This window comes from Crotalus tigris, unplaced genomic scaffold (genome assembly GCF_016545835.1).
Source record: "Crotalus tigris isolate CLP2741 ecotype Arizona unplaced genomic scaffold, ASM1654583v1 scf7180000017861.769447, whole genome shotgun sequence".
Classification (NCBI taxonomy): domain Eukaryota; kingdom Metazoa; phylum Chordata; class Lepidosauria; order Squamata; family Viperidae; genus Crotalus; species Crotalus tigris.
This window is the reverse complement of record NW_024096682.1, coordinates 170,775-188,919: the sequence shown is the minus strand read 5'-3', so window position 1 is coordinate 188,919 and position 18,145 is coordinate 170,775. Positions and strand designations below refer to the sequence as shown.

Below are 18,145 nucleotides of genomic sequence, written 5' to 3'. Positions count from 1 at the left end.
TTTAGGGAATAAAAAAGATCTAGACTTTGAAGGGAGGCTGAAGCAAAGCCGTATACAAAGTGGGAGTTCAAAGCATAAGAGCTCCCCATTCTGCCCTCTCCTTTCTGTGGGGAGGGTTTAACAGCAATAAGTTTTGTGGATATCTCAGGCTTTGGTCACTTACTTTGCGGCAACCTGGGTAGTATTTCCTTGCTTGCAGGAACTTTCCCATTGCCAGAATTAACATTCTTCCAAACCAAGAAGCAAAATAGCCCTGTGCACATTGTATATTGCTCTACTTGGGACTATGGGGTCTGGGTTGGTGGGTGAGCATGGAAACTCATGCTGTGGTGACCATGCCTTCAAGACTAGGGCAGCATCAGTTTGATAGGTAGGCTTATTCAAGCACTGCCCCACAATCCAGTATGTGGTATGACTGGTGGCTGTCAGCCACGAGTTTTGGGATGAAGGCAGATGGCATTCAGTCTGTACAGGCAGTCCTCGATTCACAACCATTTATTTAGCGACCATTTGAAGTTATAATGGCACTGAAAAAAATGACTTGCAACCAGTCCTTGTACTTACAATCATCACAGCTTCCCCATAGTTACACAATCAACATTTGGGTGCTTAGCTACCAGCATGCATTTACAGTACAATGATTGCAGAATCCCAGGATTGTGTATTCACCATTTGTGGCCTTCCAACAAGCAAATTCAAGGGGAGAATCCAGATTCACTTAATGACCCCATGATTCTCTTAACAACTTCAGCGATTCACTTAACAACTATGGGGGGGGGAAGGATGTAAAAACAGGTGTTACTTAACAACCACTTTGCTTAGCAATGGAAATTCTGGTACCCATTGTCGTCAGAAGTCAAGGACTACCTACAGAGCAATGAGATCATGAAAGCCTGAGATGAATTTGTGATGAACAGAGAAGAAGGCCTGCGAGTAAGGTATCAGAATCAGCCTGTGAGGGGGATTTTTTTGACCATATCCTGCAGGCATCTGAGACACCAGCGGAAGAGGGTGGTGTAGAACGCAGTTACTGTGTCATGCCAGGTAACCATCTCAACAGGCATCAATATACCACATGTGTCTCACCTGTAGGGGTGCGCTCCAACAAAATGCTCCATTGAAGAGCAGAGCTCTTAAAACTGCCACCAGAGAGCTTTATCTTGCAGCCAGGATGTTGCATGGTATACAGGACTCATTCCTGGTGTACAGCTGTGGTCTCAAGCAGCTTTTCTGCCACCATACACATACAGAGCGGTAGAATTGCCAACACTGTACGCCTTCAGAATGTCTGAAGTGAGTCCCGCTGATTTCAGTGGGATTTAGACGTGTGTAACATTGCAAAGCAATCAGTTGGGATTTGTTTTCGTTGGGCTGACGTTTCAGAGATATGAAAGACTGGAGCTGATCTTCACGCAATCGGCCATAACGTATACTTTTGAATTCTCTCTGTAATGTTCTTTATCCGTTCCCAGATCTCATCCAGATCCTCCAATACCAGGAAACAGAGGCAGTTTAGATTTTAAAAACCCCGTTTCTACAAAAAGGGGTTTCCTTCTATCTGTCCCGCTGTTTCCCCAGATCTATCCCATACGGAAATCCCTTCCTCCTGGGAGAAGATGGTGAGGGGGGCGGGAGGAGAGAAGCCGGCAGAAAGGTTTTCATCGGATCCACTAAGAAGCCACCGAGCCCGAGCGCCCGCCTCCTTCCCTTCCTCATTCATCCCTATTGCCAGCTGCCGGTAGTGTTTGACCGCCTCCTTCCTGGTTGTTAGTTGCGAAGCTGCCTATCCAGGCGGCGAGCGGCGGACGCTAGAGATCTTGCGGCGCAAAGCTAAAGTGGGTCGGGGAGTGCTGTGGCTGGAGCGCGTCTCGGGGCTGCTGGCGCCGCTCCCTCAGCTTTTTCTTCTTCTTTTTCTTTGGAATCCACAAAGCGGTAAGTCCCGGAGGACGGTTTGCCCTCTTAAGGTTGTGGCAAACCCCAAAGTTTTACTTCATAAATTGGGGGGCGCGGGGGCGGGAGGGGGTGTCGAAGCACCTACGCGAGGTCACCATGGAGATCTACTTACGCTGCTCCATCTCCGTCCAGTATCTCTTTCTGCTTAAAAGAATAGCGCCACACGTAAGCGCTTTTGAAGTGAACTTTACCTTCCCTCCTTGCCTTTGCCCGCTTCTTGATAGCTGACGACTTTGACTTTTATTATGCCTACCCATTAATAGTACAGAATAGTAGTTGTTGTTTCTGACTCAGGAGGGGACAAACAAGCTGGGAGCTGTCGAAAAGGGTCAACTTTGCGGTCAAGGAACATATCCCTGAAGAAGCAGAATACAGGTAGTCCTTTGACTTACAGCAGTTCTTTTAGTGATAGCTCAAAGTTACAAAGGCACTGAAAAATGTGACTTATGACCATTTTTCAAAGTTACCACCTTTGCAGCATCCCCATCACTCCCGTCATCCCCATCATCATGTAATCAAAATTCAGATGCTCGGCAACTGGTTCATATTTATGGCCGCCGCTGTGTCCTAAGGTCAGGTGGATCACCTTTTGTGACCTTCTGACAAGTAAACTCAATGGGGAAGCCAGTCTGACTTAACAACCGGGTTACTAACTTATCAACTGCAATTTTTCACTTAACAAATGTGGCAAGAAAAGTCATAAAATGGGGCAAATGTCACTAAACAAATGTCTCATTTAACAACAGAAATTTTGGACTCAATCCTGGTCGTGAATTAAGGACTACCTGTATCTCTGCCACAATCTGGACACCTACTTTTGGGATGCTGGGTGGGGTTGGTGTTCGGTGATCATGGCTCCTGTCTGTGTATACCTGAGTATTGTTAACCTTGGCTAGAAAGAGGGTGTGTTTAAACTGAAGATGTATTCTATCCAGTGGGAACATTTTAACTGCAGGTTAGACACCATCAGGTGTTCATCATATAATTTTTCAAAGGAAACCTCCAAGGAAGACATTAGGCTGCCTTTCTTTAATGCATTTATGTGAATGTGAATGCATTTGTTTGGGCTAAACCCAACTGTGGCTCGTTTAACTTCAGCATAATGTGCTGTGTGAACCCAGTTATTGTTTATTTAAAACCACAGCTGAGCAAAGTGTAGCTTAATGGAATGTGAGATTGTCATCTTATTGAATGAAGGGAGAACTTTGAACTTATGAATTGTGCATAGTTTTGTGCCATCAGAAGCTTTCTGAACTCTACTGCTTTGGGAATGTAATTGTTCATTTTTAGACTGAAAACTTTGCACCAATAATAATAATAATCACATGATGGTAGATCAAAATAGAAGATAATGGCTTACTGAAAATCAGCATGAGAGGTTTAATTTATAGAGCTGCAGGCAATTTCTAGTGAATCTAAATCATAAGACCCTGAGCTGTACAGACTTAAGCACCAATCACTGTGCCCCCTTCCATCCCATTTGTTTTCCTCCTGTTTTAAAAGTCTCTTGCCTGATGAAGGGTTCTGCTAAAACTGAAAGCTTGCATCTATTTCAGTAGCTCCCAAACTTTTCTATGCCCCACATTCCTAGGAGATGTTTGATTAATGTTTACACCCCCTACAAAAGTAATTGCAACTCATCATTAAGGAACACAAGCCACTTTTTGTTGTATCCCCTAAAATACCATCATGTACTCTCTGGGGGTACAAGGGATCCCAGGTTGTGAAAAATTATTGCTCTATTATGAAAATGCAGTTGGCTTAATGACGGCTTGGCTGAGGTGGATTTATGACCTGGATATATTTATAATTTATGGTAAAGAAAAAGGACTGTACATGATTAGCAACTCTCTTTTTAATTCTTTTCAGAAGGAGGGACATTTTCCCCCACAGTATGTACAATACCACATTTATGGCACCTTAAATAACAAATGTATTATAACACAAGCTGGGATGAGAGACTGTTTATGCCAGAAGACTCAGTTTATTTCACCTGTCTACTGATAATTGGCCACTTAGTTATCAACTAACTCAAAGTGTTGCTAAGGAAAGCAGCTAAGGAGTGAGTTGACAGCTGCCAGTTAAAACATCTTTCCATTTGTGTCCCAAGCTATTTACTCTTCAGTTCACTCCTCTTTTCAACTGATAATGTTCTGCCTTGGAGGGTGGCAGGAATGGCAACATTTTTAGATGGGATATGTTTTATTTCATTTGTGTCAACATTGCTAGTAAATTCTAAACTAGAAAATGGGGGAGAGATAATAAGGGACAGCAAGGCTGGTGATCAAGGGTTATGCATATCCCCATTCAAGCTCCCCTAATCCAGGCCTTTAAATATTAAAAACTTTATTTCATTATAATTGTTGTGATAAAAGATGTCGTCTAGTGTTTTCCTGTGCATCAGGCAAAATAATGTTTATTTAAAAGAGGTTTTGTTCCCTAATATTTTCCCAGATGAGAATATAGAAAAACACTAACAGCAGCATTGGTGCTGCTGATATATTCTCAATTTTCCAGGAAAAATAAAAATAGGCAACTGCCAGTGGGAAGTAAGTATGTAATTGTTTTGATAAGTTAGGTCTATTCTGAAATAGTTAACATACGGAGAAGAGCTTTTGTCATAAACACTCCAGGAAAAAAATCAGTTCCCCTTCCATCCATGCCCAATCCAGTGAGAGGCTAAAATTTGTTGCAACTCTCTAAGGACTTGTTTTATAATTAGCAAAAATGCCTGGTGCTCATCACCATTTTGCCTGGAAACTCTTTAATTATCATGCTGGTATGGAAGCCAATTCTATTTATTGGATTGTGTCAGAAATATCAGTTTACTATTGCTGAAAAGCACTTTCTTCTATTTGCCTTTTCTTGTTTATTTTATTCTACTTGTCCCATCTTGAAATCTGATACTTAATTACTTAATTCTGTAAATGTTGATCATTTGGATATAGAACAGTACCATCTGTTTTCAAAAAGGAAATAAAAAAGTGGCCTGGGTGACTTTGGGCCACTCATTCTGTCTTAGCTCAATCCACCTCACAGGATCATTGTGGAGAAAATAGGAAGAGGAAGGAATATTAGGTATGTTTCACCACCTTGAGTTATTTATAAAAAGCAGGATATAAATAAATAAATAAATAATGCAGCAATTCAAGAAAAAAAATTTTTAGAAGAATTTTTAAAAACTATAACACTTCAGTGGGGAATCTTAAAAACAAATAATCAAAGACTGAATACCATCAGAAAGTACAGGAGCCTGACTCAGTAAAAAGGAAAACCCATAGAACAGTGGTGGTGAACCTATGGCACACGTGCCAGAGGGGGCACTCAGAGCCCTCTCTGTGGGCACACGCGCCTCGCTCTTTGGTTACGTTTTTGCAAGAAAAAGCCATTTCTCAAGCCCCTTCCTAGCCGAAACAAGCCTCCGGAGCGAGGGTGCTGTTTTCAGCTTTGAATTTTATCAAATCTGACACCAGAAACAGACTAACAGATGACCTGAATGCTACATGTGTTGCTTTCAAACTTACAAAGTATAAGCCAAGGTTAGACAAATTGTCAGCATGCATACAACAGCAAAAATCATATTAATTATTCAAAAGCATGCCAAATGCAAACTTTTACCTTTCTGTAAAAAGTTGTTTGTATCATTGAAAGCTTTGTTATTGTGTTTTTTTTTAAGACAAAAGATGTTAATATCTGAGTTGTTTTTTTCTAAACTAAAACCTCGGGATTCAGATTAAATTGCCATGTTGGCACTTTGCGATAAATAAGTGGGTTTTGGGTTGCAGTTTGGGCACTTGGTCTCTAAAAGGTTCGCCATCACTTCCATAGAAAATAGCCAGGGAGAATATTGGAATGACATATCTTAGAAAAAAGTATATTTTCCTGAGCACCTAGAATCTTTAACAGGAATACTGCAACATACTACATATCTCACGTCTAAGTTCCATATGTTTCTGTAGCCAGTTTGTATAAATCTCTTCTGTATGATCAATAGAGGCAAAGTAAAATCTCCTTCAACATAAGCTGTCCACGCAGTTTTCTTGGCAACAGCCTGAAAGCAAAGAATTTCCCGTGCTTTGTTTATTTACAACAGTAAAATCTTTGTGGGAGGGTCCAATCCACCATAGAAGTAGGATGTTTTGTGGATTTCTATTGAGAAACTTCACTTCCTTCTTTTATCCGGGATTATTTGGAGGCCATCACAAATAACAGGAGCTCTGTTTTTTTTTTGTTCCATGTCTGTGGAAGCGAAATGCTGACATTGTTCCTGCATGAAATGCTGACAAACGGATAAGGAGAAAACAGATTTTATTTGTTGTAAGGAACTCAGATGAAACTCAGAAAGAAATATTGTGGCAATTTAGAACTGACTGATTCTCTTGAACAAAATGACTGAGTTTTTACTATGATTAATTTTAATCAATCCACTGTAAGATGAGATCTCTTCCTTGAAGATTATGGACCATAATCTACCTCTTTTGTCCAGTGGGGGTTAGTAGATTGATGTTTTGTGACCTTCCAGCCTAGGGTCAAGAGAGTGTGACTGAGGGGTGGCAAGAAATCAAGGATTAAGTTCAAGATTTTACAAGATGCTAGAGAAAGGGGTGGACTTAAAGCACCTAATCTGAAATTATATTACGATGCGGCCACCTTAACTTTAGTAAGTGATTGGCTTAATTTAACAAATAAAAATATTTTGGTTCTTGAAGGCTGGGATTTACTATTTGGTTGGCACACATATTTAGTTTTTGATAAGAAAGTAGATTGGGTGTTTAAGTCACATATTTTAAGAAATGCCATACTTCGAGTCCGGAAGAAGTATTATTACAAATTAAACTATAAAATACCCATTTGGGGGATTCCTGGAGAGGCAATTCAAGGGGTTTCTAAGAGGGTGAATTTTGATAATATTTCATATAAGAAGTTGCTCATTTGGTCAGGTACGGATTGGCAATTAAAGTCTTTTGATTTGTTAAGGCAAGAAAATATTTTACAATCATGGCTTCAATATTTACAAATAACGGAGAGATGGAGGGTAGATAAGAAGGTGGGAATTACTTTAACAGATGAAAATTTGGTAATTCAGATTAAAGATCAGAAATTTGCTCATATCAAAAGAATTTATAATGAGTTAATAAAATTGGATTCGGAAACAGAGTTAGTAAAAGATTGTATGATCAAATGGGCTCAGAATATACAGGAACCGATCTTATTGGATTCCTGGGAGATAATTTGGGTTAGAAATGTTAAATTTAGTCAGGCACAAAATTTAAGGGAAAATTTTTATTAAATGTTTTATAGATGGCATTTGGATCCTAAAAAGTTATCTTGTATGTATCCGAATTTGCAACCCAAATGTTGGAGATGTGGTTCCTTGGATGCAACTTATTTTCATGTTTGGTGGACTTGCAAAAATATTAAAGCTTTTTGGATTATGATTTGGTGGAACATTCAAAAGGTTTTTAAAAGGAAAATTAAATTTACTCCCCAATTATTTCTTTTGGGTATTTTTGTGGATTTTGATGTTAAAGAAATTATTTTAATGCTGAATTTAATAACAGCAGCAAGACTATTGGTGGGTCAGTATTGGAAAAAAGATTCTCTGCCTTCCTTAGAAGAATGGGTATTTAAGGTTTCTAATTTAGCAGAAATGGCTAAAATTTCTGCTTATTTAAAGGACCATTCACAAAAGAGATGTTTCTGTATGGAGAAGATGGATAGAATATATTCAGAAGAAGTATGGAACAACAAAGTTTCATTTACTTTATGAATAATGGATTTTTATTAAATTATGAATTGAAGTTTGCAGAGAGTTAAGGGTTATTATGATTTTGGTTATTGGATAAGTAGTAAACTTAAGTTGATTATGTTTAGTTTTTTTTTTTTTTTATGTAACCCTGTACTGAGCTCTGGGAAGCCGGGGGAGGGGGAAGGGGGGGAGAGTATGGGTAGAATGTTTAATAGTTCAGATAAGTAGGAATAGTTTTATATTTTTAAGATTTTTTTTGGGGGGGGGGTGATAGAGGATTGCTCGGGCATTTTTCCCTACACCGCATCTGATTGAGAAGAAGAGGAGAGGGATAAGTAAGTAGAAAGATGGAGGAGAGAGGGAGGAGAGGAGGAGAGTGAGGAAGAAGAAGGAAGGGGGAAGTGAAGAGATGAGAGGGGGATGCGGTTTGGGGGGAAATGGGTGAGCAATGCCGGAATTTGTGTGTTGTAATTTATCTTCTTATGTATCTGAATTTTATCTGATTGTAATGAAAATAAAATAATAAAATTTAATAAAAAAAGAGAGTATGACTGACTTATAGTGTAAGAAAAGAAAAAGCTGAAGAAAAACAGAAAAAAAAGATATAAAGAAGTTACTTCCAATATTTTTTACTGCAGTTACAAGTACAAGTATATTTTAACCTCTCTTTCACATTACATCCTGTCACTCTTCTTTCTATAATCTATTCTGCCTATTCATCAAAACCATAAATCCCAAGTTCATGTTTGTTCTATAAGAGTCACCAATAAATGTAGCTGTCTTTCCTCTAATCAAAGAGGTCAATTTATCAATTTCAGAAAAATCTGTCACTTTCACCAACCATTCCTCCATAGTGGGTGTTGTTAATCTTTCCATTTGTGTGCATGTAGTAATCTTGCCAGAGTAATGATACATTGAAATAAAATAATTTTCCACAGCTTTTTTCTGTTTATCCATCAATGGTTGGGACATTGGGTTGGAGGTTAGCAATTCCACATTTGAGACCCAAATGCTGTCGTGGAGTGGGATGAGCTCATGTCCTTCGCTTCAGCCCCTGCCAGGCCCACGAAAGGGGCCCCAACTGGGTGTCCTCTGGCAATGATGATGTCACCAGCCCATCCTTTCAACCTGGAAGCGCCTCAATGCTTTTGGCACGAATGTGATGGGATCCATTAAACCTAAAAAAGAAAAGTTCTGGTTTCAGTTGAATATTGACCTTTAAAATCATCTGTATCAAAGTAGGTATTTCAATTCAACATATTTTAGTTTCTTACATGCCCATCGAGCACGATAAAATGTCCCTTCATGTTATTCACCTGTCCTTCCAAAAGTTGGCATTAAATTGACTATCTTTCTAGCCCCTGAATAGAAAGGGGGCTATACATCAAATTAATTTAATAAGATAAGGAAATAAATGCATTGAGAAAGCAAAAATGGACAGCTTTAAAAGTTTGCTTATCTTGCAGGTGAGAGACACAATGTATCCCTTACATATCTAAGCTGTGAAAAATCCTATTACTTATAATATAGTTTTAAGAAGGTACACTCAATTTTCCTTTTAATAAGTAATCATTGATCTGCTTTACAGAATGCTTTTCAGCCAGGGTTTACATTTCATCCCTGTTGCCAAACATCCAAGGCTATTAAATATTAATAATTTTAGGTTGAGTACTGTGATTACAAAAACTCCGCATGTGACATTTGTTCAAAACCAGCCACAATTTGTCCCATTTTAAGAAATTAGAGAATTTTTTTTTCCCTCACAACTAGGATTAAATGTGCATGTTCAGCACAACGTTAGGAACTCTTTGGAGACTGAGCTTTCCCCCAACTTTTGATTGCTGTTGTTTCTTTAGATATTGCTCAGGAAATTGAGTTATTAGTGTTATTCTTTTATGTGAATGAAAAGAAGGGTTGTTACAGCAAAGCCTATGATGGGTAGACAACCTTGGCTCTTTTATGACTCGTGGACTTCAACTCCCAGAATTCCTGAGCCAGCACGAGTCATAAAAGAGCCAAGGTTGCCTACCCTGGCCTATGAGAACAAGTTCTCCCATCCCTCAAGTGCAGTTTTAACACTACTGTACAGGTAGTCCTCGACCTGTGACCACAACTGAGCCCACATTTTCTGTTGTTAGTGAGACATTTGCTAAGTGAATTTTGTCCCATTTTATGACCTTTCTTGCCACAGTTCAACGAATCACAGCAGTTGATAATTTAGTAACCTAGTTGTTAAGTGAATCTGGCTTCCCCACTGACTTTGCTTGTTAGAGGGTCACAAAAAGTGACCTTGGGACATGGTAATGGTCATAAATATGAACCTGTTGCCAAGCATCTGAATTTTGATCACATGATCCTGGGGATGTGGCAAAGGTCATAACTGTGAAGAACGGTCATAAGTCAAATTTTTCAGTGCCATTGTAATTTCAAACTGTTGCTAAACAAACTGTTGTAAGTCGAGGACTACCTGTAGTTAGCAGGATTTTGAAGTGGATTGTGCTGAGAGTGACTGGCCCAAAGTCATCCAGCCCATTATTCATGATTAAGGCAGGACTAGAACTTATAGGTTCCTAGTTTCAAGATCAGCACCTTAACCACTATACCAGGGGTAGGCAACCTTGGCTCTTTTATGACTCCCAAAGTTCCTGAGCTCAGGAATTCTGGGAGTTGAAGTCCACGAGTCATAAAAGAGCCAAGGTTGCCTACCCCTGCACTATACCAAACTGGCTCTCCTGATTTGTTGAATTGATCTGAAAAAAAATGGATCAATTTTAAATCAATCTGGATGTCTTGAATGCATTTGAGATAGATAATTGACCCTCAAAGAATTGAGGCAGTCTGAATCTCCATTTAGATTCAGACAACTATCTTATGTGCATGTGCAGATAGGAAGTGGCTGCAACAAATGATCTAGCTTCAAAATAGTGGAAATTTTTGGCCATCCAAGCCCCATTTCTTTTCCTTACACTTTATATAAAAAGGTAAGCCTTTTTTTGTCCAGTTGTGCCCACTTTGGAGCCAGTAACCATGACTGTGGATGGGGTACTCTATGTACTTTGGAGCCAGTAACCATGACTGTGGATGGGGTACTCTATGTACTGAAATTCTTTTCAATGTCTGAATCAGATAATTTTAGCAGACCTGAGAAATCAAGCAGCCAAAGCTTTCATTAAGTCGACACAAATATTTGCAGAACTAATCACATGTGTATGACATTATGACTTACTCAATAACTTGACTATTGTTTGTGATGCCTTAATGAGCAAATGGGCAATTTTGTTGCACATAAATCATCTGATCTTTTTTCTTCTTCTTCGACTAATTCAGTTGCATTGCTGCTCTTGACTTCTAAAGTGTGGCTTTAGAAACTTGCTGATTCTTTTTTTCTTGGGATTTGCTTTAATGGCAGGCAAAACTATTGCATGAAACAATCAAATCCTATTAATAAGCAATGTTTAAAGTAATATTTTAGCCAAGTTGAGCTTGAAAATAGACCAGGAGCACCAAAAAGATTGTTAAGAAGGATCTTAACAAAGACAAAGCTGAACCAAATTGGGAGCACCTTCAAGGATCACTGTATCTCATGAAACTTCTGTAATGTGGCAGGATTTGTCCATACTAATTATATAAGTATATCTCTTAAATTACTGTTTATATTCTTAAGAAACTGCAAGAATACACTTGAAGAGTTAAAAAGGTTGAAAAGCTACTCTTGAAGGGTTGTCAGAACAATTATAAACACGGGAGCCAGTTTGGTATAGTGGTGAAGGTGCTGAGCTAGAAGTCAGGAACTGTGAGTTCTAGTCTCGTTTTAGGCCTGAAAGTTAGCAGGTGATTGGACCAATCATTCTCTCCAGTCCAACCCACTGCACAGGGTTGTTGTTGTGGGGAAAATAGGAGGAGGGAGTATTAGATATGTCTGACACTTTGAGTTACTTATAAAGTAATAATGTTGAGATAAAAATCTAATTAAATAAATAAAATAAAATCCAGTAGAATGCCCAGTCTCCCTGGCTTGTCAATTTAGGTTTGCCAACGCCAGCTGAAACCAATCTTGGGAATTTTTCCTCTCTGCTAAATGTTTGCGTCACTTAATAACTGCTAATTAAAATTAATTGCCAGCAAAGTAAAGCTACCCACATGAAACACTAATTGATCCTTCTCTGTATATACCAGTTTCACATATAGATCCATATAAATTTGTGCAAAAAATCCCCCATGCATATGCACACAGATTTATTCTGCTCCATTTGTTTCACCAGAATTATTAAAAAAAGAAGGTTCATATGATTCTGGATCAACTGTTGCCTATTAGACCTGCATATGTTATTCTTGGCTACATTCATAGTAATTTTTATATATTAAGACATCACTGTGAATTTGGAGGATATAGAGGTTGGCTAGAGCTGCAGATGTGTGCTATAAAAATCCAGGCAAAGAATGTCAGCAATGGCATATAGAAAACTCTACTTCCTGTGGTCATTCTCAGTTCTAATGTACACATCTGAGTTGACTGAAAGAATGCAACACCAGAAAGTTTGTAGCAATGGAATATTGATATCTCTTGTTTGTCAATATCTTTTTTCAAACAAGGAAAGAAGGAAGAAGACTTTCAAGCCATATGCTCACTGTTTTGTTCTCTTAATAACATTTTGCTTCCCTCACCCAGTTTTTTCAGTGTTGTTTATCAATTCTGAGCACATGTTGCTCATTTAATATTGATCTTTTTAGTTATACCTTTACTGATTATTTTAGCAAAAGAAAGAAAATTAAGAAGGTGGGTGGGACACAGCAAAGATAAGATGATGAGGCAGCTGCATCGAGAAGGGATGAGAAAAAAATTGGATATGGAGTGAATAGGAATTCTAATAATAAATAAACATTAAGAGCATTTCCTGCTGCAATACTCTTAGAAACTCTACTTTGGAATATTCTGAGCACTTGTAGCAATTGAGTGAAGCTAAGTGTTAAATGTCCAGTAAGTCTAAAGTACATTTCTTGGCCTTTAGTGCTTCCTCTTTTTTTTTTTTTTTTTAGGTGCTTACGTCAGGATGTGTGTTTTCCCTGATGTGAAACTCTTTAGAACTTTTGATCCGGGAAGTGGTATATCTTAGAATAACCGTCAGCCATTTCATAGTCTAGTACAATTGGCAAATATTGTTTTCTTTGTTTTCTAGGGAGTGATTAAAAAAAAAAAAGAATAAGATCAGCTCTGAGAAAGAGTCCTGTTTCTTATAATTTTGCATTTTGGTCATACTCTATTAGCATATTTACAGTCCCCAGGCCAGGAACTGTAGCCTAACTGCTTGGAATTAGATTTAGAGAATGACTTTTATACTAAAGCTTAACTGAAAAGTCCCACTCATTTGGTTATCTCTAGACATTGTCATTTGTCTGCTCATATCCGTACTCTGAACATCTGTGTTGCTATGTATTTTTTTCTTTTTGCACTTTTTCATTGCATGGAAAGGTAAAAAAAATGCATGTTTATTGTATGTTACATTATTATTAGTCGATGAGCTCTTAGTACTTATGACAAATTATACATTGTGTATGTTTTTTTCTCAAATAAACAGGACTTAAACATTTGAGATTGTTCTTGCTGTGACAAGTTCATTTAAAACAGATTAAAATGAATATTAGCTTTCTAAAATGAAGAAATATTTGTCATCTTCTAATGTGAGCCCAGAATATTATTGACCTGGATCTGATGTATGTTCTGAGGGTTCCTTGATGTTTTCTAACTTGGTTGTTTTCTTGCAGATGTTTCATTACTCAAACTAGGTAACATCAGCAGTGTTAGCACTGTTGAGCACCAAGGACCCCTCATTTCAACCATGAGCTATAAATATTCTCCTTCATTGATATATATTCTACATTTTTAGTCATTTATTAGGCATGGCCTCAACAGATAAATAATTTCCTGCTGTTCTTTTCATTAAAATCACAGCTGTGTTTGAACTTTTCATGGAATCCAGCCCAGGTTGTAACAGGACACTGAAGAAACAGGGCTAAAGAGGAAATTCTGAAACCAGAAGTAAGTTTCCTGAGAGAGGAAAGCACTTAGAAAAGTATTCCATCAAAGAATGTCTATCTTATACTGTAGCTATCACATTTGCTACCATGTGTAGAGTGCAAAAATCCAGTCAAGCCAGCAGCAAAGAATGTTTTCTGTATCTCGTTCCAGCTCAAATATGACACCTGCATTTGAATCACTGTCCATGTGGTTTATAGTTTGCATAATAATAACATTAGAAAGAGTAATATGTTAAATTTATATGCTGTCCTATTCCCAGCAACTGATTTGAGTATGGTTATCTCAACAACTAATTCAGGGAGTAGACCCAGCCAGTTTGTTTCCTGTAAATTCCAGGAGTAGAACTGGAAATAACCAGTTTGTTAGAAGAGCAGAAATTGTAAAACTAGCCAATGTACCTTCATTCACCTAGGGTATAAGTGGAATGATTTAGACCACAATTTTACCAGAATTTTTGTTGCTAAGCAACATAGTTAAATGAGTTGTATCCAATTTTACAACTTTTTTTCCCTTGGTTATAAAGCAAATCACTGCTATTGTTAAATGAATCAAAGCAAATCTAGCTCCCCCCATTGACTATTCATTGGAAGCTGGCTGGGAAAGTTGCAAATGGTGATCACATCACTCTTGGACACTGTAATCATGGTGAAAACATGGTGGTTGCCAAGTGCCCAAATTTGGATTGTATGACTGCAGGGATGTTAAGATGGTCATACGTGTAAGGGCCCGTTGTAAGTAACTTCTTTCAGTGCTGTTGTAACTTTGAATGATTGCTAAACAGATGGTTGTAAGTCGAGAACTGCCTGTAATATACCAGTGGTAATCTAGCAAAGATTAATGAATGAACAAAAAAACAGGACTCATAGGCTCTCCGTGTTTGTTACTTTTCTAAAGGGGTTTCAACTTTTCAAACCCTGGCAATAAAAGCAAGTTGCTGTTATGAGGAAAACAGGAGGAGGAAGGTGTGTCGTTGTGTTCTTTGCCCTGAGTTATTTTTAAAAATAATAAAGATGGAATACAAATAAATATAGATTTGGAATGATTTTGTTTTGTATATAAATTAAGAAGCTGTCAACAGTGCCCATTTATTTCTGGTATCATGGCACCGGTTTGGTTTGGTTTGGCTTGGTTTAAAGAAATTAGACAACACGAATGGTGAGGGGGTTATCAATTTTGTCTTCTTTTTGCATGATGGGACATTTTTTTTTGATCCCAAGATCCAGAGGGATTTGGCAACAGGTCTGAACTCCCCTGTTGACTGGTTGGGTCTTCTGGGTAGCTGGTAGTATCAAGTCAATCTTGCAAAGCTAAGTAGGGCTTAGTACATCAATGAGAAACTGACATTAAATCTCAGGGCTGTAAAATAAATTGGAAGTTTTAACAAAAGCATTTGGAAATAAAACAGTTTCTGTATTTTTCCCAAAAAACTATATGAGACATGCTTTTGAAGTTAGCGGGAGCTTACCATGGCTTGAACAAGGTCAACTTTTTATCACTCAAGAAAAGGAAGGGTTAAAGAGAAGATGACGGCAGGCTACCATCCAGCAGGTTTTGTGAGAGGTTGGGGAATAAAAATGGACTGGGGTGGAATTTTACAGATCGATTGCTCTCTGTTGAAAAGCTTTTCTGATTTTCCTCCTTTAATAAATTTTTATAGATAAAAATATATAATAGAAAATGTGGGTCTTACAGACAGAAAGCAAATCCTTTTATTTTTATGACTAAGGCAACTTTACAGGAAAGTCTTTCCTTAATTTAATAATTCTTATTTCAGCTTCAGTTTTCATTCTCTTTTTTAAAGGAAAAAAATGGACTAAAATATGGTAAGATAAAGTTCCTTTCTTTCTCAAATATTCCAGTTCTTATTCTTAAAAATGGGAAGAGGAGATGACAGCCACAATCCAGAATGTAACATCTGTGGGGAGACTTTTAATATTCTTCTCAGCAATCACCTTTCAAGTTCGCTTACAGAATTTGAAATGATCTTTTGGGAGGAAGGTGAGAAATATTCCTTGAAAAAGGAATTGACCACTGATATATTCAGTTGTTCCAGGCAATGAGGGTATTAAATTTGTTTGTGTATTTACCCAAGGGATGTCCAAAAAGGGGTAGTTAAAAAGGAATACAACTATTCCATTGAAACCCCACTATTTTCTTTAATATACTGTATCTTATAGTGGAATGTAGTGATGAGATGGATGCCCAGGAGAGAGGAGGTGCATTCCAGAAGAATAAGAGGCAACTTAGCCCAGATATTATAGGTGAGGAAAAAGGGTGAAGAAGCCCTTCCTTAATACTTCACAGAGTTTATTGTAGATATAGATAGCAGAGTCCTCACTCTGGCAAGATTTTGTCTATGTCAACTCTACAAATGAGCATGGTTGCAGCCATTTTTCCTACTCATTTTCGGTTTCCACATAGAATGAAGGGGGGGGGTTGCCCAGGTGCTTCACTAGTCAAAATAATCTTTTGCCCCATGGGAACCAAGGTCATTGGCTGCTCCCGAGACTGCAGGCTGGGCACTGCATAAAAATCCCATCAAGAAGATGTATTGGGGAATGTAGTTGCTTGCATAGTTCTATGGGTGGGATTTTTTAACTTTGTATTGGGCAATTGTTGTTTATGTATCCAGACTTGGTTTCACTTTTGACTTGCCAAAACTTTGTAACTAATAAACATGTTCTTTGAGGAATTGCAAGCCTCAGAGTTCTGTTTTATTTGTCTCTGTCTGTCAGAACCATGACAGTCTATAGGTATGAAAAAATAAAGCATTCTACTTGGAAGAATTGCTATGTGTCATTCTTGGTTTTGGGCCTAACAGTTATGATGCAATAAAGATAGTCAGTCTGCTGTTATAATTCCCGTAAATTCAAGCCATTGTGGTCTGTGGGAAAATTATAGTCCAACACATCCAGAGATACCAGAATTCCTGGTACAGAGAAACAAGTACAACTTTTGTATCTGATTTTCGGTTATGTTTCTGCACTATGTCAGATTTTATAAAACAATCCTGTCCTAAAATAAATATTATGATATCTTGCTTGTATTTATTTATTTGTTTATTGTCCTTGTGTGATGGATAAAATTTATTTAAAGCTGTGAACTTACAAGATTCAGAAGACTGAAACTGATTTGTTTTTGTTTTTGTTTCAATTTTCACATTGATTTCAGTAACATACATTTTGTGTTATTGTACTGTACTTGCTCAAGAAAGTGTTCTATATCTGTTCCTTACAGAATTTCTTTTGATATATTTGTCAATATCCATGATATTCCATAGTAATTGGACCAAATATGACAGTATAGACCAGGGATGTCAAACTGCTGGCCTGTGGGCCAGTTGCATCATGCAGAGGCCACACCTACCCCAGGTCCAGCAATGAGAAAAAAGTCATGATACATAGCGGTACATTACATGACAGAGTGAGTTTGACACCAGTGGTATAGACTCTCTGTAAAATGAGAGACCAAAGGATGCTAATACTGCTTCAGTGTCAAAAATCAATAACATTTTCAACCCACGTGATGTCTCTAAAGTAGTGAGATTTATAAAATAAATATCTTAAGCTAGTGGTGTTTTGGTTTCCTATTTTGGGGGTTAAAAACTGTCACAGTTTTCTTTATAAATATGAGTAATTGAATCTTAACTTTATTAAAAAAAAGAAGATACAAGCTGGAATGCTTAAACTTCTAGTTTAACTATTGCGTTGTTTCTGCATATTTTTAAAAAACTATCTTCATTATATGCATGAACTATGATTTTGTTAACTGTAATTTACCACAGTCTCATAATTGTGAGCTACTCCAATGTATAACTGGATCACTGCAGCAACAGAATTCACCCATTATGTTAAACCATGGCTTGAATACCATAATATGGTGTAGATGTCACAATTGGCCTAATATAAACAATAGAATAATCTCTCTCTGGTTCACTATGGGATACAAAAGAGTTGTTTTTTCAATAAACGTCTATACAGGCAATCATTCATTTTGTTTTTTTGTGGAGAGATATTCACAAAAATGTATGAATCTGCATAAATATAGTATGTTATACATAGGGGTCCCTGTATTTGTATATTTTGAAAATGTCTAGTCCTGATGTTGCATGCTTCTTTAAAATATCAACCAGATGATTTTGTACTCTGAGAATAACAAATATAAAAAATTCAGCAACACCAGCATTTTTGTTCTTTGCTCTTAAAATACCATCTTTAAATGGCTTCCCAGCAGCTGGGGAAACACTTCTGAAAGCTTCCGTTTAATGGAGACTCTGGAGGAGATATATGTTGTCTGCTAATCTGCTATTAGGATTGATTTAAATCTGCCTGGAAGATGGATTGTGTCTATTACTGATCTGGCCCTACTTATGTAAACAGGTGGAAAGCTTTTCTCTGTTTGCAAGT

The 18,145-nt window shown here is 37.7% G+C and overlaps 1 protein-coding gene across 1 annotated transcript in view; it reads left to right on the top strand.

The window, feature by feature from the left end:
- Window positions 1-1,773: 1,773 nt before the first annotated feature.
- PKIB (cAMP-dependent protein kinase inhibitor beta) overlaps window positions 1,774-18,145 on the top strand; it is a 38,166-nt gene continuing 21,794 nt past the window's right edge. Inside the window, exon 1 of the mRNA XM_039343541.1 lies at window positions 1,774-1,932. The gene's annotated coding sequence lies outside the window, so the exon portion shown is untranslated. The remainder of the gene's footprint in view (window positions 1,933-18,145) is intronic.